The sequence below is a fragment of the Pieris brassicae genome, chromosome 7 (assembly GCF_905147105.1).
Source record: "Pieris brassicae chromosome 7, ilPieBrab1.1, whole genome shotgun sequence".
In the NCBI taxonomy this organism is placed as follows: domain Eukaryota; kingdom Metazoa; phylum Arthropoda; class Insecta; order Lepidoptera; family Pieridae; genus Pieris; species Pieris brassicae.
In genome coordinates, this window is record NC_059671.1 from 16,937,754 (window position 1) to 16,963,256 (window position 25,503).

A 25,503-nucleotide genomic window follows, 5' to 3' on the forward strand; every position below is an offset into this window, starting at 1 on the left:
AATTGAAAACTATATAAATTAATTAAGAAAACTAAAGCTCATACCTGTTAACTGGAATTCTAATTATTCTTCTGACATCTGAAACAAACAATAATAAGATTAATTTAAATTATAACCAATAAAAGAGAATTAGAAGAAATTTTCTAAAGTTCAAGGAGTCCAACTTCTGTTCTATTAAGCAATTAATAATCCCGAACCAAAATCTAGTTTTGTACGATTAATTACAACGTGATGGATGTCAACAATTCAATTAGTCCCAATAGGCTTTGCCATTGTCACATTGACATATTTAATGACAGCGTATAATGGAATCGTAGTAAAAATATCGTCGAAATAATTGGGCGACTGGTAATGATCGATAAGAAAAAATCCTGCAACATAATAAGCGGATTTTGAGTATTGTACGCATTCCATGGCTGCTTACACTCGACACAATATGCCGTGTCAAGGGTGGTAATTAGCGATCGTTTGCATACCAGACGTATTTCTCAAGAGTTCCGGTAATATCGTGCTATGCTTCACTACAATAGGTACTTCGGACGCCTGGTTTTAAATGTCTAAAAAATATCTCATTTTCAAGTGTAAACTTGGTGTTGTAATGATCCTACTTAGACTTAAATGTTTGTTCGTCAACACAAAGCTGTCTTTAGCATTGTAATATGCATATATATTGTACATAGACACCAGAGAAAATAGCATACAATTGTTTCTGTTTTGAGCATAAAAAACTAAGAAAAATAAATGAAATAATTTTTTATTTCTATCTTACAGTACTTTATAGCACACATAATTATAAGCAGAATAACAAGAAACACAATTTCAATAAATAATAATAATGATAGAACTTATCGCTGAAAAACCTGTTTTGAGGCATTCTAAAGGATGGAAGGTAGTGCGTAATTTATTAGGAATGATAATAGTAATTTTTTTTCACATTTGTTCGGAAATACTTGACTGGGCAGCTGGTTCCACATAGCGGTGGTGCGCGGCAAAACTTGCGTTGAAAAACGCTCGGTCGTGGAACGGCGAACGTCAAGGTGATACGGGTGGAATTTCGTATTCTGCCACGACGTCCGATTAAGAAACTTAGCTGCAGGTATTCATCTGAACATCTACTCTAAACACTCTATGTGGTAAATGCGGTAGAAGATGCAGAGTGACCCCACATCTGTACGCAACGAAAACGGCTTAGAAAGATTAATGACAGAACAGCAATATAACAGAACCACGAAAATTACATCGAATTAGACGTGTATAGAGCTATATTGACCTAATGGCTGAACTATTCGACTCCTAACCCTTAGTTTTGCGTTCGAATCACGGCTGTGCACCAATGGAATTTTCTTTCTATGTGTTCAATTTCCACTTCAAATAATGGCCGAAAATGACGACATGTCAGGCGTAGAAGGCCTAGCCTACGGTAGGGCGTATAGGGCGCTAACGGGATTTATTATTATTAAGAGGAATATTATAAGGACAGAAAGTTATTATGTTTAAGATTTAGATAAATTCAGAACCTAGCGTTGATAATCTTGTTCAGAATATGTTATTATTCAGAATAGGATAACTATATTTATTTCACATTTTCAAAAACTTACCACTGTGTTCTTTTAAAAGTGCACACCATACCACCACGTAGCATTCACAATATTTTTTTAATACGGAGGAAAGCTTTAAAGTTTTAATCCATAAGAGAGATAGATCAGAATTTAAGATTTTATTTATATTAAAGTTGAAATACATTTTTACTATTTTACAAAATACAATGCTTTTCTATAAGAAATTTTATCAATCCCATTTTTTATGAAAAGTAAGGCAACTTTTTGTATGCCACCATAACAATAAAAAATGCAATAATCATTGGCGAAGTCTTGTTTTACCATCTTGTTTTACATTGTTAATCAACACGCTGACGGTCGGTCTTTCGGTCAGATAGATAGTTAAACGTTTTCGGGGTTGGGTTTGGATCTATGCTTTTACGGTTTCCAGCACGACATGCTCGCTTTAGCATGGTAGCATAGGTGCAAACCCACCCTACCACATCCTTCTGATGGGTAGGGAGGCGTGGTCTTGGGGGTAGCGCAGGTCGCTGTGATCCCCAAGGCAAGTTTGGTGGACTAACCTTCCCGAGGTTGCCAACCCTGTTTTTGGTCTAATACCCTATGTATTAGACGTAACTAAAACCACCAAGCGAACTTTTGCAGGGATGTAGAGGTCATGTCCTTGCGAGTTCATCATCCAAAATAAAAGGACGGTGGACAGTAAATGACCTCCCGCGTGTTTGTGCCGTGCGCGGGGACCCGTACGGGGGGATGAAGGAGTCCTGGAGGTTGAGTGGAGTAGTGCGCCGGTACAGTTGTGCGCTGCACACAACACACCTCTTTGGTCTGGATTTCCCCTCACACGGGAGGCCGTGGATTAGCTGACCACGGTCAACCGGCTGTGGTATCCCGTAAGAGGGCTACCAAGCGAGAGTCGGGGTGTGGGTGGGGGGGGCGTCGGCGTGGCACGGGACTCGGGGTGAGTTTGCGTCATCGTCTCGGGATGCGAACAGCTCCGTACTCTCTTGCGGCGTGCGGACGCGCCTGCCCCTCTACACGCTGACTCTATACCGAAGGAGTAGCTCTGACGTCGCTTGCTGAGCAAGGGACGTCCCCGACTTGAGGGCTCCGTGGCGGGTGGAGAGCTCCGACGGTGAATCTATTTCATACCACCACATGGATAGAGAGACAAAACACACAAACCAACAAAAGGCTGCATCCACAGATGCGCCTAAAACTAACATAAACAGGGTTGCGTCGCAGGACGTGTTGAGGTGCAAGTCACCAGTGACACGATACTCTGATGCCCCTATCTCGCAAACGGATGCACCCAATAGGGCAGCGTCCGAGGCACCAAAGGAGAGGGCAGCGGCTGAGGAAGCGCCAAACCGGGATGCACCCTTAACCGTGCCCACTCCAATGGTATCTCATACACCACCACACAAGGATGCGTCCACTGTTGCGGCCAGGCTGACTGCGTCGGTCGAGCAGAAGATAGCAACTCCGAAGGATGATACAGCAATGTCTGCGTCCATAGGGGGGGCATCCGAAGCAAGATCGATGCGGAAGACCGAGGCTGCGACGATGAGCACGTCCAGTGCACAAACCTCGACCATGGACATGTCGGCCCTGAAATCAGCGATTCAGGAATCGACTCCCAGGATGGTCCTAAGCTCCTCAAAAAGGCGACGGCTCAGGAAGGCCAAAAGAGCGACGGAACAGCAACAGCTGATTACCGGCCCTCAGAGGATACCTGAGAACCCTGGAACTGCCCCCGCGGTTACCACAACTGCAGGACGCGGGAAAAGGGCACCGAAGCCGACTGGGTCCTCTGCCGCGCTCAAGCCTATTGGCTCTAGGTCCGGTAAAGGACCTAGAGGGGGGTACCAAACCAAAAACCCAAACCAAACCAAACAACAAACAAAGGGCCAGAAACGCGATCGGCCAGAGGAAACCGTGACACCGACTGGGGAGAGTAAAAGGGTTAAACCTAACAAACTCCGGCTGGAGTCAGGGACCTCGGCCAGTTACGCGGAAGCGGCAGCATCCTACAAAGCCAACGAGCTTTGTGTTGCCGTGATGACTGAGCCCTTTATAGACATGACACAAGAACAGGCAGATAACATCCGCCTACAAATCGAGGGTAAAATCCAAGATGAGCTCATGGCGGATCTTGAAGCTACCCTAGCAACTGAACCCAACGACATCAGATTCCGGGGAAGAGCCCACTTCTCAGATGGTGTCCTCAAAACTTGGTGCGAGGATACCTACACGCTGGGATGGCTTACCGGAGCATGCGATGTCATCAACAATCCGATACCGGACACCAAACTGGTGGTACGGCCTCAGTCAGACATTCCGAAGAAGGTGCCGTGCTTACTGCATGTTCCAGAGTTCACTGGTAGCACGGAAACTTTACGGAAACTGATCACCAGGCAAAACCGCCACCTAAACATCAGATCTTGGACCCTGACTCACGAACGTAGAACACAGGACCCGACAGGCGTATCTTTGTTCCTTCGTGTTCCGGAATATGAGATCTCAAAAATCAAGGCACACGAACGTCGCATCTACTATCTGATGGGGAACATCTATATCCGAATTCTGGAAAAGGATGAACCCTCAGTGGTAGCTGCCGCCACAGTAACTACTGCCAGTACATCGGGGACGGGATCCTCGGGGCCAAAGCCGCCCTCGTCAACGACGGAGATAGCCGCGGTTGCCGAGGTAAACGTCCCCATGGAGACAGCTCAACAACCACTCTCACCGGTGCAACTAACCTCGGATGACGAGTTCTTTCAGGAGACAGGGGGGAGTGAATTCAGCGACAGCTGTTTGCGCTCCTCCCCCTAACCGGACTGACCTTATCCAGACCAACCTCCAGCACAGCCAAACAGCGTCGGCTTCACTACGCAGACTGCTGGAGACCAACCCGAAGACCATTGCCGCGATCCAGGAGCCGTGGATCAGGAATGGCAAGGTATGCGGCCTGGGTAACACCGGTGGTAAACTTTTGCTGGATACCTCAGTAAGTAACCCAAGAACCTGCATTATCATACCTAAACATGTACCAGCATACCTAATTAACGAACTGTGTTCAAGGGACCTTACAACCATTAGGTTACCTAGGGACGCACATCCAGACATCGTCCTGGCGTCCGCCTACCTACCGGGTGACGAGGACGTGCCCACTCCAGAACTCGGCCTTCTGGCTGACTACTGTGAGAGGGAGAAACTGGAGCTTATAATCGCAGCAGACTCCAACGCGCACCACACGCTATGGGGTAATGCAAATACCAACGCTCGAGGTGAGAATATGCTTAACTTCATTCTTAGCAATAATCTTATCTTAGCAAACAGCGGCTCTGAACCAACCTTTATCAACGCACGCTCGCAAACCATAATCGATCTAACAATGGTGACCTCTGGTCTGTCAGATCACATACAGGATTGGCATGTCTCCAGAGAGCTATCATGCTCAGATCACAGGTGGATCCGCTTTACAATCAAAGGGGAGCTACCTAAACCACAACCACGACGCATACCTCGGAGAACTGATTCAGTAAAATTTTACAATATAATCGACTCAGAGGTAAGCAAACTAACAATACCAACCACCATTGATGTACAAGACATAGACAAACATGTAAATAACCTAACGTCCCTACTCCAGACCAGCTTTGAACGGTCGTGTCCCCTTACCATGCCTAGGTGGGGGAGTAGACATAACTGGTGGTGCCCCGAACTGGAGAGACACCGAAAGAAGGTCAGGAAGCTGTTCAATAGAGCAGGAAATACCCGTTTACCTGCCGACTGGGACAAGTACACAATCGCGAGAAGACGATTCAAAAAACTTTTACGCTCTAGGAAGCAAGAGTGCTGGAGACACTTCTGCACCAGCATTGAAAGCAACAACCAGGCAACCAGAGTGAAATCATGCCTCTCTAGTGAGCCTTATCACTCAATTGGTTGTCTTAAAAAACCTGATAAATCATTTACAAAAACCGATGCAGAAACATGTGAACTACTGATGGAAACACACTTTCCAGGCTGCATAATTGCCAACGACCAAGCATGGCAACCCTACTCAGAAAGTGCCACCACCGACTCAGACTGGAATGTAGCTCACAAAATAATCACAAATGAAAAAGTAACATGGGCAATCAACTCCTTCCTACCATTCAAAGCGGCTGGCCTGGATGGCATCTTCCCAGGCCTACTAAGATGGAGTAGAAACCTTTTGGTGGACTATCTTGTCTCAATCTTCCGAGCATGTATAGCCCACCGCTACATACCCTTGAAATGGAGGGAAGTGAAAATAATATTCATCCCAAAACCAGGCAGAGAGGACTATACCCAGGCAAAATCCTTCAGACCCATAAGCCTCACATCTTTCCTGTTAAAAACAATGGAGAGGCTTGGAGATCTGGAAATACGTAGCCAGGTATCGCTATCCAAATTCCTGCACCCAAATCAGCATGCCTACAGCCCAGGCAAGTCAACGGATTCATCACTCCACAACGTTGTGTCTCGCATTGGCGACTCCCTGAAGTCAAAACAGTCAACCCTTGGTGCATTTATTGACATCGAATTGCTTTTGACAAAACAAACTTCACGAGCATTACCAGAGCACTCGTTACATGTGGAGTATCATCAACCCTGATAGGGTGGATAAACAACATGCTAAAACAACGAGCTATACAGTTCACTGTTAATTCCACGACACGGGGCATTGTCAGCAGAGGCTGCCCGCAAGGTGGTGTCTTATCGCCGCTACTGTGGAACCTCGTAGTTAACGAGCTCATCACAGAACTCAACGCTGGCAACCTCTACACAGTGGGTTATGCGGACGACATAGCTATCTTGATATCGGGAAGCTTTGAAAGTACCCTATGCGATCTCATGGGAAGGGCTTTCAAAGTAATTGAGAGATGGTGCATCAAGCACGAGCTATCTGTCAACCCATCAAAAACAGAGCTAATACTCTTTACAAACCGGAGGGTTCTGGGACCACACAGGCTTCCAAAACTCTTCAACACACAACTCAAACTCAAAAATGAAATAAAGTACTTGGGTGTGATTCTGGACAGTAAACTGCTCTGGAACAAACACCTAGAACACAAACTGAGCAAAGCAACGATCGCCTTCTATCAATGCAAAAAGATGCTAGGCGTGAAATGGGGCTTATCGCCTAAAATAACATTATGGCTATACACTGCCATAATCAGGCCAATGCTGGCCTATGGAGCCCTGGTTTGGTGGCCAAGATCTGAACTTCAAATGGCGATCACGAAACTGGGACGCTTCCAAAGGCTTGCCTTGTCCGCTGCTAGCGGTTGTATGAGAACAACTCCGACCGCAGCAATGGAGATAGCCCTGCAAATCTTACCTCTAGACCTACACATACAGCAGGAGGCGGCACTTGCGGCCATCAGGCTTATGGTATTGGACCTATGGGGAAAAAACCACTATAGTTCACACACAGTGGTTCTCAACAGGGCAATAGAGTACCAACCTCTTATAGCTGCGCCATGTGACAGAATCACTAATCAATTAATATTCAACAAGAAATATCTTATACAACTGAGAGAAGAGGAGCAAGATCAGTCGCCCCTGAATGAGCTACGTATATACACTGATGGCTCAAAAACAGGGTGTGGCTCAGGCGCTGGTATTTTCTCCTTTGATCTCAACATCAACATACACCTACCTCTGGGCACACAAAGCACAATCTTCTAATGTGAATGTGTCGCTCTAACCGAAGCAGCCAGAGCCGTACAGCGGATGGGAGTCAACGACTTTCACATTAAGCTCATATCGGACAGTGCATCCGTGCTGATGGCGCTCGGTAACGAAAACACAAACAGCAAACTAATACTGGAGTGTCACGAAGCACTGGAGGCAATAGCTCTAACAAATAGAGTTACCTTACAGTGGATTAAGGGACACAGTGGCTCTCTCGGCAACGATGCAGCCGACGAGCTTGCGAGAAGAGGCTCTGGTATGATACCTGCTGGCCCGCATCCGCTTCTCCCCTTGCCCTTCTCGCTAGTTCGAACCTGGATTCGCCAGAGATCCACTGTACTCCAGAATCAACGATGGTCGCGAAGTGTAGATTGCAAACAGTCCAAAATGGCTCTGCCGGCTGTGAACCCGCAACTTACTAAGCGACTTCTAAACCTGAACAGAACCAATCTCAAAACAATCATAGGGACAATCACGGGCCATTGTCTCCTTAACAAACATCTTTTCGTCCTAGGCGCAACAGACAGCCCCTTGTGCAGAGGCTGTTTCAGCGCAGAGGAATCAGTCACCCACGTAGTCCTGGAATGCGAGGCTGTGGCTAATCAACGTACAAAAATCCTCGGAACAGTGAGGTCGCTCCGCGAAGCCTGTGAAGTGCCCGGGAGACTTCTGTGCTTCTGGAAGGAGTTGGGCTGGCTAAATTAGCCAGGGCTTCTACGCACAACGGACCGACTACGTGTCTAAGTGCGGAAATTGAGTCCACCTACCTAAACCTAAACCTAAACGTTTTCGATGCTGCTTTATTTAATGAAAATGCTAGCGACTTGATTGAATATCGATTTTTAATTAACTGTCTAGAGATTCAATTAACTCTCTGATTTAACTACTTTACTGCGACATACATACTTCACAAAGCCGAATTGCCTGTCTAGATAAAAGTCAGTCACGACAGCTCATGGATACCGACTTTAGTGGGTGATGGCAATCTTTGAAGGAGTAACCTTTCTTTTTAAATATTTGGAGGGTCATAACTCCCAGGTAAGACTTCCACCGGGAGACAATTCCATTATTACCATTCGTGCGGTGATGAAACGAGGTAGCAGGTATAAAAATTCTATAGAACACTCTCCATAGTACGCTTGCTTACAAAAAAAACATGAAAATGTAAGTTAAAAAATCCTACTGGATTTTCGGGACGTCTACTAGCATTACGACGTAACTATTTTTCTAAATAACATTCGAATGAAGAACAATTGAATAAACATCGAACGATAAAAAATATTCCCAGCATCAAATATCATAACTCGCTAGATATTATTTCCGTATTTACTCCAATACTGGCCATTTTCCTTTAGGCTTTATTGTGGCGACATATGAGTGTACCGCTTCGATCATCAATATCTGTCAACGGGCATGGAGTAGCCAAATAAAATTAATATGAATGGCCCGAAACCGCTATGACGTCAGCCACATATGACCCAATTCGCTAATATTGTCCACGTCATCGATATATTAACGTTCGGTAAATTGCTTTATCACCCTAATTTGTTATTGATACTACCGAATATACGATAATAATGTATATGGCTTCCAGAAAAGGTAGCCATGTTAGTGGAATGTTTTAAAAGTAGGTTCATTTTAAAAGTCATGAAATATAAAATAGTCTGATATTTTTAAATAGTATTGCTGATGATATGGAAATAGCGTAATATAAACAACCTTAAAAATGTAAGAAAACATACCAGACAGGTAACTTCCTTCGTCTTATTGAATTTCAGTTTGATTATATCCCATACCGGATCTTAAATGTATGTCAAGGACGAGCAAAAACTTTGAATGACCGGAAAATAACACTACGATGTTTGTATGTTCCGATTAAATGTTTAGATTACAGATGATACAAGCAGTGTATGACTACTGGAAAAATAAATTTTAAAGGAAATTTAAAATGTTTTTAATCAAGTCTGTAAAGGGATACTAATCTAGGAACGCCTAATGAAAGATTTTAATTGCAATTGCACTTAAGATGTCATTGTAAGAAACAGATACTCATACTAAAGTCAATCAAGTTATACACACAAAAATTCCACAAAAAATATTTTATTTTAAATGATTATTGCCAAGTTTATTAATTATTTATGGAAAAAAATATTTAAATACATAAATAATATTCTCAGCTATTTGATGGCCGAGGTTGACTACAAATCATACATTTTAACGAATTATTTTGGGCTATAATGAGGTTTAATATCCAATTTAATTATAGCGCCGATACGCTTTTAACAGTAATTGTACTTCATTAAAAATTGCCGGATAATTACCTGCTAGATTTATGGTTGGCAAAAATAATTTTTAATATACGCCAGCGATAAATCGTTATTTGTTTACAAACAACGATCGAGAAAAACATTTTTTGCTTGATGTGATATATATATTTGTTATTCATATTGTTTTATATTTATGTTGTTCGATTTAAATTGATTACGATTTTTTTTGCCTACGACAAATAGACACACCGAGCGATGAATATATGCCGACTGATCTATGAATTTATTAATTTTTGTATGAAAACTACTGAATGCTGTCTCCAACACTATCTACATATTTATGTGTTCGCAGAGTGACTATGAGACTTCTGAAATAGTTTTTTAAAAGTAAACATATAGGATTCTGAGACTCAATCAGGCCGCTAGACAGGATATAAATTACACAAGACAATATATTAATAATGTCATTATACGATGGCACGAAGCCAACAATATCTTTCGACACGGGGCTGAGAGGACCACATGGCTGTCTTATCTTGATATAATGTATGCTTCTGTTTAATTATAAATTATATTAAATAATGCTTGTGCGGCTCTGCAGTTTATCTCGGCTCTTAAATCAAATCCACTCGATGGGCGTTTTCCTATTTGCAGGCCCCATGTTTCGTGCCATGTATCACTAAGCCAGAATCACCGTAAAATATATTATTATGATGTATTGTTTTATGGTTAAGTTGGTAAACAACTGCCTTACTTTAACGTGCTTAACCAGGAAACTAAACCAGGTTTAAAATTGTTGTGTATATTTTTTATTGTCCCACCACTTGCCGTGCTTTCTCCCGTGACGCGTTAAATTCATTCACCACTTCGTTTAAATTTTATTGCGGCATTGTACTTTTCAATAAATATTAAAAATGCCTAACATCTTTACCAAACTGTCCCGTGAGCTGAGTTAATTTAATGTAATACAGACTTTAAAACATAAAGCGGAAGCCAAACATTTCCCCTGGTTACGTTATCAGGGCTCAATATTGTGTAACGATACATTGACATAATATTGCGAGCACGTGTACCCTGAAGGGTCGGGCAATGACCCGCGTTTTCAAGGGACCGTTAATCAGTTTTGCGCGGAAGAGCTGCGGTCGCACGCAAGCTAAGGTTACTGCTTATAACATATTCCTCCTGCGACTTTCTCTTTGCCTTATAAAATGCCGATTATATAACCCTAACTATCCCTATACCAACATTTGGCACATAAACTTAAAAAGTGTGAAAACGGTACACATTAATGATATTGTTATTTAATCTGATAAGCTCTTAATGTAACATAATGTTTAATTTAATTAACATCAATTTTAGAAGCAAATTCACAATTTGAGTTGTGATTGATTTGATCAATAAGCCTACAAAGAGAAGACATTTTAATGTAATGACTTCTGTTTTAAGTGCGAATTAAGTATTCCGTCTGAGAAATGTCGAAAGGTTTTTTACATGACTGGGCTCAAATGGTTAGTCTATATGTAACTCGAAAGTGTGTTAAATCTTACTGAAGATGCATTATGTGTAATCTTAGAGCAGATTATTAGCATTAAACTATTATTAACAGTAGAACTATCAACATGGTCTACTGAGTTTCTTGATGTAAACCAGGCCCGACTAGTACTAATCGGCTAACTGTAAATCTAATATGAATTGAATACAGATTTACATACAACAACCTGTTTAATATTCAACGTAAATAATTATGTTTATATACATTACTACACATGACCCATTTGTGTTCCTAACAATGTAAACGTGAAAATTTGTGGGAAGATTAAGCTTGTTTTAATGATTGTTAATTGCTTGGAAATATTTTGGAAAGTTTAGAGGCTGGTGTAATTTTGGGTTACGAATACGTACCTTTCTCTAACGTTTTTTTTATACTAGTTATATAAAATACGAATGGTAGAAACAAATTTGGATTTTTAAGCATCACCTAGACAACATTTTCTACTTAGTTATTCCACGGGAACGTCAAAAATATAAAATAAATAAGAACAAATTCTAGTTTTCCAATTCTCGTGTACTTTATCATATAATCTTGTCACGTTGAACCCTTCTGCTTGTAGGGTTGTCAATATTGTATCAGATGAATATCATATTATATATATAAAATATTTAAGATATATATAAGCGGGTTATGTATGGTGTTAATTCAGAACAAATTATTTAAGAAAATGTTATGCAAATTTTCGTATTGGTTAACCAGTTTTTATATTAGTATATATATAAATAACAATAGCTACAATACCCATAGTTTAGGCGTCTCTTTATAATTATTTCCTAATGCAATAAATCTGATTTAATATTGCTGTCATCATTTTACTAATATAAATAAGATAGAAAGATAAAAAGTTCACCTATTTCGTTATGAATATTAACTATTGAAGAAAAGTAGATTTCTACACAAAAACAACAAGAATTTATCCAGTTGTTCAAACAGAATACAATAACGTTATATGAGATTAAATCTCACAAGAATAATTAATAGAAACAATACTTTTGTTTCTTTTATTATTTTTATCGAAATTTCGAGTACGCCAGTAGCATAGCACGTATAACGCGGTGCTTAGGTTTCATCGAATTTCGAATTTAATAACACGATTTTTTTACCAAACAAAACAAATAAAACTCATTAAAATAAAACTTCTGTAGCTAATATAAATGGAGCTAATATTTACTAAATGATGGCGTTTGCTGAAAATAACGAAACGTGTAATATTTATTTAATTCGCGTTGATTAGTAATAAAGTATTACTGACGACCCAAAGCTCGAGTGGGATGGAGGAAGGAAAATCTCTAAGACCCAGGAAAGGAGCGCACATTACGGCGGATACTTTTATTATGTACGGTGATAGACGTGTAAATATGTATGACACGCTCTACGAAAGCACATATTTATAAGAGGTCAACACTACCAAATGTGTGCCTTGTAAATATTTAACATGCAAGGAATGACTTTGTACAAAACAGCTTAGTTATCAATAGGACTAAAGGAGATTAAATTAATAGATTATCGTTTATGAGACTAATAAATGACACGTACAAGCCACATAAGTTCAATCTATGATATAGTATATATAGTAATAACAATAAGACTACATAAAGATAATAAATGCTAATTCTTCTTATAGAGCCATCTCCTTTCGAAGCTTGGCGATCATCATGGCTTTAATTAACCGAATAATACACTCATATTTTATTAATTCCTAGTGACAGATGACATCATATTATCAAATTGTAGACGTCACCATTATCTATATACACAGACTATAGAAATGGAATGATTTAAAAATAATAAATGGTAAACATTATTATAACAATTTATTGATGCAACTTTTATTCGTAATTGTTGCATGTATGCGTGGAAAGAATTTTCTAGCATGATTAGACGCACAAAGCAAATAGGCTTTATATTGCTCTGAGCTCAACCCTCTTCCACTAATGAGCGTTACTCTGCATTGCGGCCTGCTGACTGAATACATGCCTAAAAACGTGTTGCACAAAGGCACTCACGGAGAATAAAAGATATAACATCAATTACACAAAATTTTCCGAGGGTTCGTTTTGTAGCAAATTGGGAATTTACAGTAATGGGATATACGAGTTAATTTATACAATTAATCGACTAAAAAATGTTTTGTTTTACTTATGACATTTAAAAATATAACATACGTGAAAATCAGTAAATATCTAAATTTTTGTCTCAATGTAAATCAAAACACAATATAGTAAGTGTATTACAACTAGCATAAAATAAAAGTTTTCACACATGTATTTTTTGAAGAGTAAGCGAAGAGTCTTCAGATAATGAAGTCAGCAATTCTCGCACTCTACACAACTATATAAAAATACTAGGATATATTTGTACACAAAACGCAAATACTATAAAAAAGGCGGCACTAATGTCGGTCGAACTGAAATCTAATCTAATTCCAAAAATGAATACTTACATTCCAACTAAAAAGATAACACGTCATCCGAAGTTACGGATGATAAAAGTATCATTGAGAACTAACATTTTAAGTTACGTATACGAAACCGCGGACATCAATTTTGTCTTTAAATATAACAAAGTAGAAAATGAACTTTTTGAAATTGGAACTCTCCTGAGTAGGACATTAATGACCCGATCCGTTATTCGAAAGGGCCCTTTAAGAAAACGGGCTCTATTCGTTTTGGAAGTAATGCATTTTCCTTTATCGCCGTGCGGACAGTTTTCGCAGTTTGACGGGGAGCTTTCTTTTACGATTATTGTAGACTCGTATCATAAAATCTGAACTAAAAACTTTGGCTCATAAATTATTTGAGAGAAAAGAAATACATTCCTTTAAGTTAAAATTTTAGTACCTAGCTTAAGTGGTATGAAAAGTTTTGGACAAACTTTGATATGTACGTGTAAGTGAAAAAACTGTAATATGTAATTTATTAAACTAGAAACATTGTAATAACTTTACTAAAGTTAAAATTCTTAAGACTTTTTGGATAATCAACAATACACTTTTAAACATAGTCAAGATATTTGAATCACGAACTGTCTTTGTTCTCAAATCTATGTGAACTTAAAATGTCAAAATCGTGTTTATATTTACCTTGACTCGCAAAAGTAGTCTGAAACGTACCTTAAGCAGTACAGGGTAAAATGTTCTCAAGCGAATTATAAACGTAAACTTAATAGGTAATAAATAGAAGAACTCGACTATTTTTCCAACCTCATAATGTATTCGCGTTTGATATAGATAATAAAACATTTTGAGATATTGCGATGTCTACGAATATTTAATATTTACTTTTCAAGTTGTTAATAATGTTCTATTTCCTTTTTTCTCGAATGGAATCCCCAAGGCAAAATAAATCACCGAAAATAGACCTGGAAACGAAGCACCATTTCAGATTCAGAAGCTGGAGTGTAGTCAAAAGGTCAAGACTGATCAGGCTAACGTGGCTGGCGGAGATATAGGACTTAAACAAACCAATATTCTATTTAAAAATTAACAGTTGTAACTGATAAAGATCAGTCTCTTGTATATATATATACGCTATTCTTTACGGTTAAATTATTAAGACATTACATATCATATCTTTTGTTCTAAACACACGAAACTGTAACGATAAGTGTGGATGATTATAAAACTTGTGGTAATAAATAGTTTACAATTGTTAATAATACAGAATATACGATGCCGGTTAAGTTAGTTTATAATTACAAGGGTGGTGGGAGGCTAAGGGCATGACCTCAGAGTATGCACGTATGACTTGTTTCATGCACTGCTGTTTTAACAGTACTTGCTAGTAGCCAACTTGACCTAACTTTATACAAAAAATTATTAAAAAAAAACTTAAAATATCTATTCTATGAAACTAATTCATAGACAAATTCTGTGGCCATAGATCAGACAATGATAAGTACGTTTTTGCTCAGTATGACTAATTAATATATCGAGTGTTTTATAGATTAATAGTGCCTTCAAGATTTCTTAATAATTTAATTGCATCATATCATATTCTGACCTATGGCCACAGAATTATTCTACTAACTAACTTAACAATTTAAAATTCGATTGAGTTGTTAATTAAAAGCGTTACGGTTACGTAACGTATCTACCCGCATCTAATTTTCTTTAGTACAATAATTTTAATTGGCTTATGTACCTTTGTAGTTAAAAATAGATTATTATATAGCCTTTTTCGATACTACAAAGTCTAATTAAGTCCGCTAGAAGAACATGTTCACCAAACTTTAAATATCAGTATTAAATTGTTGTAATAAAGTCAGACCTTCCTCACCAAGTGATATATTATATGTGTAAAAACAAAACAAACAAACATGAAACTATCCTTTCAATTTCAGTAATTTATCAGTTCAGAAAAACCATTTATTGTATGCCTATTTATTTCTTACTTTTTCGTATTTTGTATGCGAATATTTGTATGCAATAACTTGACTTTTTTCAATACTAACTAATTCTGTCTCAGCATATTCTTGAAATATGAATGAGATGAATACTTTAGTCACAAGCAGAGCAATGGTGGCCTAGTGGCTTCAGCTCTTATCTATGATGTCGTAGGTTCGATCCCCGGCTGTGCACCAATGAACTTTCTTTCTATGTGCGCATTTAACGTAGAAAGAAAACATCGTGAGGAAACCGGCTTGCTTTAGATCCAAAAAAGTCGACGGCGTGCGTCAGGCACGCTAATCACCTACTTGGCTATTAGATTAACAAATGATGAAACAGATACAGAAATCTGAGGCCCAGACCTAAAAAGGTTGAAGCGCCATTGATTTTTATTTTTTAGTCAAACGGATGCCATAAGTAGATGCAGGATAAGATGAAAATACCCTCTTAAGGTCAACCCTTATTATTTGTAGATTCAAAGATTTCTTAACATTTTAGAAATCTAATTAAAGTTTGTGTATTACGGTCAATTATATCTTGACGCAATATGCGACACTTACGCAGTCGTTTGCGCAAAGATTAGAAAAAAACTTTGTTGAATACTGCAGCATTACTCAATATAATACAATCGAGTGTCAGGTTCTCACGTTACAGTTTAATAACCTTTAACTCTATTTGCCTAGAGATAAGCTAATACTTGACACTGCTTATGACACCCTATAGACATTTCCACGGGTAACTATCATACAATATATCCTAATAATCTTAATAATTATTATTATTATATATATTAATAATTATCTTAAATTATCGTGATTTATCTATCTTTTTACTTTTTATTTTTAATATATCATCTTTTTAGTTTAGTTTGTTTTTTTTGTTCTTGTTCCTTTAGTTTTGTCTTAATAACTGTGTATAACATGTATTTTTGCACTTCTTGCCTATCTTATGTAATTTAATACTTTTTTATTTACTCACAGTGGTTGCCTGGAAGAGATCGCTCGAAAGCGATAAGGCCGCCAGGCCCTCCTTTTGATTTAATTATGTTAATTTTTTATATTGTTATGCAACGAAGTGTTAATAAATAAAATAAATCTACTACTTACCTATTGATGTACTAAAAATAATTAGATTTTAGAACGCATTTTTGTTTATAAAAACTTGATCAGAATAATTTATCTCGTTTAATTAAAAATTTAGCATTCATTTGTATTTTTCTGTCAATTTGCGTGCCATCTATTGGGCTTTTTGGAGCGAGTCACCGTCTTGTCTTGAGTCTTGACAGTTGTAGTCATTTCATTTCGTATACATACATAGTAATTGATTTTGATTTGCAAAAAAAAACCTAATACATTATTCATATCTTATAAATAGTTTAATACAATTAATTATTTTGGAAATTAATACAAGACAAATCAGTAAAAATAAAATATGTTATTAAATTCGTTTTTAAGCATTGAAGTCGTCCAAAATATAATCGTCTATATAAATAAAAATACAAAACTCGAAGACTGTTGGACCAATTCGCGTATATTTGTTTATTTATTCCTTGAACTCTGATGAAGGTTTTTATTACGTTGGAAATACACAGAAAAAAACTTAGGAATTATTTCGAAAAAACTAAAAGTTTCCATGTCGAGGCATACCAAAATGTTCTATATGTTGATATGTAGCTACGAAAAAGGTAGGCTTATAAAATAATAATGTTAACGCGACATAAAGTACGCAGGACAGCTTGTAGTACTATATGTTTTTCATAGTAGAATGCTATTTTAGCCATTTATCAATGTTCAATAAGAAACTTTAATGTAAGTTTGAAAGTTAGATTGTGACAATTCCCTTAAGGGTATATAGAACGATCGTGCAAGAGAAAGTGAACTAAGCGAAGTCGTGACCGCTGTATGGTCTAACTGTATAACACCATCAAATTATATTTTCCTTCAACAGGGAATACGGTAATAAATATTATGAAGAATATTACAAAATCAAGTGCTAAGATCAATCATAAATTTCACTTACGTAATTTGATTTTAACATCCATAAGAAAAATAATAAATATTATTATAATAAAAACTTTAATGTTAGTTACATCGCGTGTTCAACTAATAATAATTGTATTTATTTATATTAAATTTCTTTCGTGCTAAAAAAATAGGATTAACGGTAATCTGTACAAAAGTAGAACCCAAAAGAAAGAAATTAAACCAATCAGTTAAAAAAGTTATTATAGATTAATATAAATTGTTTCATTCTTATATTTTAACTGTACTTAATTTTTTATATTTATTTCACTGTATCAGGAGACCGTTATACAATTATTATTATAAAAAACCTACTATAGAAGCTTAAACCAACCTCTAATACGTATATGAAACAAAGAACAGGAAAAATAAAAAAAGGCGCCACAGGAGTACATAAGCCTAAGATTAGTTAAAGTAGATATAATTTAGTAAATAATAAAAAGCGTAAACAATCATCGAACACTTGAAGCCAATATGAGCCCTTTAGTTTTTACCACACTCATAAATAGTAATTTAAAATTCTCGTTTTCGATAATGTCCAATAACATAAGTGTCACTTTGATTTACGAACTCTTCAATAAATCAAGTTAGTTTTTTGTTAATCCAGGGTCGCAATCCCACTACCCCTCAAGTTATCTTAGTTATAAGATCATGTTTTAAACAATGAAATCCGGTTGTCACCCATAATAGGTATTTCATTTAACATATATTTGAACATTTCCATACTAGAACCGCCATCGACCTTAATTCACGACACAAAAACAAAAAATATGCCTTTTCAACGTAAGATCACTATCACCCAAAACAAGACAATTACATCTGAACATAATTTAAAAAAAATGGAAAAATATGGACGAGGCTTTTACCTTACAAGCGGCCATACAATACCAGAACACAAAAACCCCTTACTTAGTTTTTTACAATGTATACTAACACTTAATACTCACATTAAGAAATGTTAACTAGTATTTTTGTTGTTGTATGGATTCATTAAAAAAGCTTAATTCATGCAAGGTCTTTCGATAGACATGTCAATTGTATAAATATAGTATCGTCTTTCAAGTTTCTTACAAAAACATCAAGAATCTGGTTTCACAAAGCAGTTGCCGCAAAAAGAGCATTGCATTTGCAAATCTAGTTATGACTAGCGATCCGCTCTGGTTTCTTACTATCTAGTCCCAATAAGAGGCAACATTAAGGTAAAACCGGTACTTAAGAAGACGTGCAGTTTTGTACGCACCTTAATTAGGATTTTAATTAGTTATTGGCAGCACATTACTTGGCCACATTTAGTAAGACATTCGCGCATTTATCCTTTAATTTAGACGCATTCAGCCTTGTGAGACATTCGTAAATGCAAGAAGGAAAAATCCTAAAAACGGCTTCTGCTAAATATGGCTAGTATAATACTAACTAGCTGAAATTGACATTAGATCACATAAAAAAGTTCTTAAATAATTGAATAAATGTCAAGAAAAATAAATCTTTACGAATTTATTAAGACTGGCTAATTCGTTCACTGTTTCCAAAAATCTCCTACATAGAATTCCGAAGTCTATCGTGGCAATATGAAGATTAATGTTTGCAAAATATCAATGCGGAATCACGTATCACAAACGATTCCTTCGGATTTCTCGAGAAAGCTTCCTGTGACAGTGAGGTTGCAAGCTGTCGAATCCATTTAAAGTTACTAATCTTGTCTGAGTGAAAAGGAAATGCTTCGAACCTATTTGTATTCAGGTGGAGGATAGCGCAAGTGTTGTAATGACGCTTAGATTGCTCGGTTTTCTTTGCTTTTTATAACCATTATGATAATGGGCAAATAATATAATCTATGTAAAATGTTGTATGCATAAGCAAATTCATCCGGTTTACAATTTTTTTGTTTTATGATACTGGAGAGGCATTTTATTATTATAAGAAGTGCAAAAGTATAATAATGAGCACCACAAATAATATTGTTTAAATTAAACAATATAATAAAAAATAATTATCATTTGTAAATAAATGTTTGATTGATTAGTAGTTGGACTGTAATCCGACATTTTATAAGCAAACGACGATGACAGCCCGTATAAGCATTGGAAGAAATATTGAATAAACATATTAAACCTGTTTCAACGGAATAGAAACTTCCGGTAAAAAATAAACAATTGAACGTGCGATCCCTTCACCGCGTCTTGTTAATTACAGTTTTTTTTCTTTTGTGTCACGTAGCACTTCGATCAAAACCTCTGACATAAAATGTATGAGAATCACCGTATTTATTTCACTTTTGCAATTGGCTTAGGAGCGGTTATAACGTTTTTATTGTAATAATGAAAAATCATTAACCTAGTACTTAAAATAACATAACTTTATTGTTATAATATGTGTATCAAGTAACGTTCATTTGTTTTTTATGATATTGTCTATGGCCTATGTTGAGATCGACAGGAGGTAGGTAGATAAGAATTGCATCGTCGTAGCAATTAACATGCGCATAGGCGATCAGAACTTGGAGAAACTGATCGTGGTGGGTACAGCAAAAGATTACATGGTCGTTTACCAACCAGATGGACCGATCAAGTCAAAGACTCATCGTCCTCAAAACTATACACGGTCATAAGAGGGGCGCTGGACCGAAACCGGTGGAAACAGCTCCGCTCCAGACGCTTCCTTATTGACTACGATGCTCAGACGGGAGTTCCCATTAAAGAAAGAGAGTAATCGATGATACTAACTACGATAGTCATAACGCTATATAATCTGAGACATATATTGTTACGAAGTCGTTTTTATTTCAAATTTGTTTTTCCCTAAAGAGTTGAATTTAACTCTTGCAAAAGTTTTAAACTACTTAAAAGCGTATGTGACCGTTGTGCAATATTTTTAAAAATATTTATTATGAAACTTCTATATTACACAATTCAACAGTTATAATATAAATAATAATTGAGCGCGAGCTAAATTAAAACAAAATTAATAAGACTTAATGACCTATGTTCGTTCGTAGTTATTTTAGCGTTACACTGATTTGCATTATAGGTGTATATAAATCTTAAGAAGCGAATTCTACACTATTCCTTCTATTATTGGGACTGCCTTAAGTAGGTTAAACTTGAAAGTTAAGTTACCCGGGCATCGAACTGCCACCCAAGTGGTAGGAACGTGACCTCCGTTCAACTTAGACAGGGTTCTTTATTATTCACGAGGCGATTTCTTTGCATGTTGTATTTTATATTATGTTAACTAATTGCAGTGAGTAAAGAGAAGTAACATCTTGTTACTAAGATCGGATTTCTAAACGGAATAAAATACTTTAGGGCTATAAGTCTTTATTAACTTAAATACATATTAAAGAATAGTTTAGGAAATATTTTTTTTATTTCTTTATTACTAACTATTCATCTTAGGATCTCAGTATTAAAAGTCGTTCTTTTCCATAATCCAACGATTTATCAGAATTTATTTGAAACGTGAATGTTTACGAAACATACCTGCTGTACTTTAGGGTAAAGTACAACTAATTCTTTTTCATGGTCCGTCTTCGGAACGCGTCGTTACAATAAACTTAACAAGTACACAGTAAATTTAAACAATTTTATTCTGCGAGAGAATTTCATTAAGCACACTTCAACTACACAAGAAACAGATTCTTTATGTTAAAATAATGTACGTTTAAAGTGATATTTAGTTATATTTAGATATTTTTAATTAACTATTTAAATTTACATACAAAGCGAGTTATGATTATTAAAGCAAAATCATTTCTCTTAAGACACATAGACAATAGACACGTAAACAGAAATGTAACAACGTTATAAATATATGAATGGAAAAACAAAACTAAACGATGTTTGCCGCAGCGATTTGTTGAAACTAACAACAAAGCTGCGGTTTTTGTGCTGTGAGGGAGCGCGGCGCGAATATACGCAAACAGCACTATTACAAATTACAATAACAATTTACACTTAAATGCAACACATTTATAAATAGCATGTTTATACGCCGTTCTACTTTTTGTTCTTAGTACGCATCCGCCAGGCTGTGGCTGCAGTAAAACTAAATACTGTTTATTTATTAGCAGAAAACAGCAGAACAAAAAAAGTATATGATTTTAATATATTTACACAACTAAGCTTCAAGGCAACATAAAATATTGGCGAACTTTACAAAATCATGGCTGGTGTAAACTCATATAGACTGATATTTAACATTTTGATGGACTCTCTGTAATATTTAACATTCTGATTCGAATATTACATCACTCATGAACAATGAACATTCTATGTAAAACTGCGCTTGATAAGTCTCATTATTCCCCATTTTACTATTATCATTTGCAAAAACTATTGATAAGTATCGAAGCGAAATACTCTCGTCTCAGCAATATTAGAAAATTGGACACAATAGCGATCTATTACACGACTTTTGTGTGCCCGTGATCGCCTAATTATAGCGTAAAATAATGAAAACGACTCGATCACGCTATACTATTACTTAACGAAAGTGATAGAAAGTTACTGTTTATTTCAGTGTTACAAACTGTAATCACATTTTTATATACTTAAGGCAATTTCATAACTATATTTATTTGGTGTTCTTCTCTGCGTATATTTTGGATCCCAATTTAAAATGTATGTGTTTGTCTTACTTATTATAATTTACGAGAGCGTCTTCGGGAAAGACTTAGTCGTTGAAAAAGAGTTTCAAAAACTAAACTAATAATACCCATATATAATTTAACTACTACATTGAATTCTCGAAGTTATACAGGACCAATCAATAGAAATAATAAATATTGTTATTTAACGTTTAAATGTAGTACGTTTTGGATTGGTATCCATCCTTAAAATAAAACAACCTAACGTATTGACAGCTAAGATGGCGGTGTAAGATCAGCTGTTTCATTTTATATGTTATTGGCTAACAAAAAAATATTTATGTTACACAATGTGGGTAGTTACAAAAAATGTCTTAGCTAATTCAGAGGCCCAAGATTCGACTTTATTATCAAGGGGTATATGTCTAAAGACCATATATAAATCTCCTACAGTTGACTACCAAAATAAAATAAGGTTAGACAATGTAAATATTTCGGTGAATGAGGATAACATCATTTCAACAGAACGACATCCGTACGTTTAGGTAAAGGAAATTGAGGAGCGAATCGAAATGTAAAATTTATTGGGAAAATCACACGACAGCCCGTCAGGGGTACGAACGAGCTTCGAAACATTATCAAATTTTTAAAGGACATTTTCACAAATTCTCTCTTTGAATTTACGCAAGACGGGGATTGAACGTAGAATTAAGTACCATTTCTGTGTTTTATATGAGTGTTACGATTTTGTAGTAAACTCTTTTTCGTTACTTACAGTACTACAATAATGTACAACGTAAGTCAGACGAACGTGCCTTTCGTCGGTTTGTGATTGGTCAACAGCATGTCTATTTGACAAAAGCGTTTAATAACCAAATACATTCATCCCCATTATCGGTTACCAATACATTTTAAATATATTATATTTTTTACGGTATACTAGGTTACAGTAATAACTTATAAACAATTCAAATACAATGCATAAACTAAAAATATTCACAAGTAACAATATTTAAGTTACGTTGTGTTTTCAATTTAACATTTAAGTCCTCTATATATTCTTTTTATTAAATACCGCTTTAATAAGCCTTAATTCATTATATTTTTGAAATACACGTCTCACACTTAGCGCTTGTTTTTGAGTCTTACACTAACCGAACGACTGTCAAATTCACCTTTCATAAATATAAGTACGATCAGTATTCAAGATCAGGCGTTAAAGGAGTCGCTCTATTATTTACAATCTATATTATAAAAGTATTGTATTGCAGAACTCAAAACTGGCGAGTTTTGCAATCGATATAGTATTTAACCGCAGACAAGGTTTATTTTCCTAACCAGCGGTTCACTGCGATGATACATATTTGTATTTCACTTCAGCTTTATTTTGAGAGTAATTAAGAACTTTTACCACAGCCATTAAATACTAAACGACTGTGACATAAGGTATTTACGTTTAAACGAAGTAGCGAACTGTGGAATCGAATGGAGGTCTTGTTGGATTGCTTAAAAAGAGAGCGTACTCTTTCCTCGAAGGACTGCAACGCAACCACAATGGGTGTCCATGGGCTGCGATGGCTGCCCTTTATTGTCATTACCCCACCGAACCTATAAAAAACAATACGATCTTTACATTTAAGACGGTTTGTTATAATAATTTACTAGCAGATTTTGACTTCATTTGAAGTGTGCCGTAAATTCCCCATGGCCCAACATAATTCAGAATAGAGAGATATTTATTGGGGTACACACTGATCCTGATCAACACTCTGTGCCTTCCTAGCCGTTAATAACATCGCCGGGAATCGACACCGCGCTTATAAGCACTGTGCTTTATTAACTAGACTGATCTCCAATTTATCACGAAGATATAACGTTTATTTATTTATTGAGATACCCAAAATTACTATATTTTAACGTACAAGTTAAATATTTGTGTTTGAGTAAGTTTGTAAGAAGTAACTCGACTTAAATGAATTTTTCTATACATAACAAGCGAATTTAACGAAAATTAATCCCCAATTATTGAATGTTTTGTTACGGTACATATCTTACACAATATTAGTCAATAACAATTTGCGGCTTATACTACGTTTATGAACAAGAAACCTAAAATACAAATTTTACCTCAATTAACTCAAAGTTGCAGTTAATAAATAATCGATTCTCTATCGATGCGTTGAAATGTTTGCTCAGTCACGATATTTAAGTTACTCTTAACCGTTAGTTCAATGACCTAAAACATACGCGTAATTAGCGGGAATTCAAGTAATATGCAGTTTTTCTTGCGTGGCGATAAACAGCGGAAAGTTGATTTTAAGTATTTCTCACGCTTCTCATGCACTATGATCATTTTACATAGATTATGAATGACAATGCAACAGACATAGACACATTGTCTATGGAACGCTTCAGTTGTCATGATGCTCTTTTTGTGTGCATTATTTGCAATTAGATATAAAGTGAGTTACAAAAGATTCGATAAAATTTACTTAGCATCGAATTGGGCTTCAAGAGCGGACATTCCAATTATTGATACCCGCAATTCTGAACATATTTTTGAAGTTATACTTCTTTTGGCGCGTTAGGACAAAATGATGAGAGTAAATTTATACGATGTGCACGCACAAAAAACCGACACCCTTAAGTTAGCTATAGTCAAAATTTATAGAATAAATTTTTTGAAAAGATTCTTAAATTGTTACGCCAAAGAAGTATAACTTCTAACGCGTTTATTAATTCCATTAGTTAGAATATATTTTTAGCCAAAACAAGGATTAATCTCGCACAGAGAAATTATAATCCATTGTTGTTCTAAAAATAATTGTACATAGCTTGAGTACTAACGATCAGGGCTGAAAATTACGCGTTACTAAGCTACAAATCTAAGTTGCAAATCGGTACATTTCATTTAAGGAAGTAAAAATGATTCACTAATTACCCATTATAACGTTTGTATGGAAATCGGCCCTACGCCTATGTGACAGTATACCATGACTCACGAGAACATCTGGCATAAGCTTACATAATAATCTATAACAAAATCTAAAAACAATATTCATTCGAAGTAATGTTTGATCAACATAGGTCCAAAACGCTACTAACACTTATAATCGAATAAGTTATTTATTTTGATCGTAAGCCCACAGCTCACAAATTATTATTAACAAATAACAATCATACTAAAGATATAGTCAAAGATATATACATAATATTTACAAAAAGTTTAAATATTTACGAAAGTAAAAATTAATAAAAACAATGAAATACATTAACTAAAAACGTAATACCTAATTCGACTCTGTTGTGTGATGGTGTGTAAGTGAGGGTGTGTATGTGCTCAAGATGCTGGTTATTTAGGGATATTGATATTTATTTTATTTATTAACACTTTGTTACATTACA

General features: G+C 36.3%; 1 protein-coding gene across 9 annotated transcripts in view; it reads right to left on the bottom strand.

Moving 5' to 3' along the window:
* LOC123712094 overlaps nucleotides 1–25,503 on the bottom strand; it is a 121,590-nt gene that overhangs the window by 86,048 nt on the left and 10,039 nt on the right. For all 9 annotated transcript variants that reach the window (XM_045665045.1, XM_045665040.1, XM_045665044.1 and 6 more), the window contains exon 2: nucleotides 45–78. The gene's annotated coding sequence lies outside the window, so the exon portion shown is untranslated. The remainder of the gene's footprint in view (nucleotides 1–44; nucleotides 79–25,503) is intronic.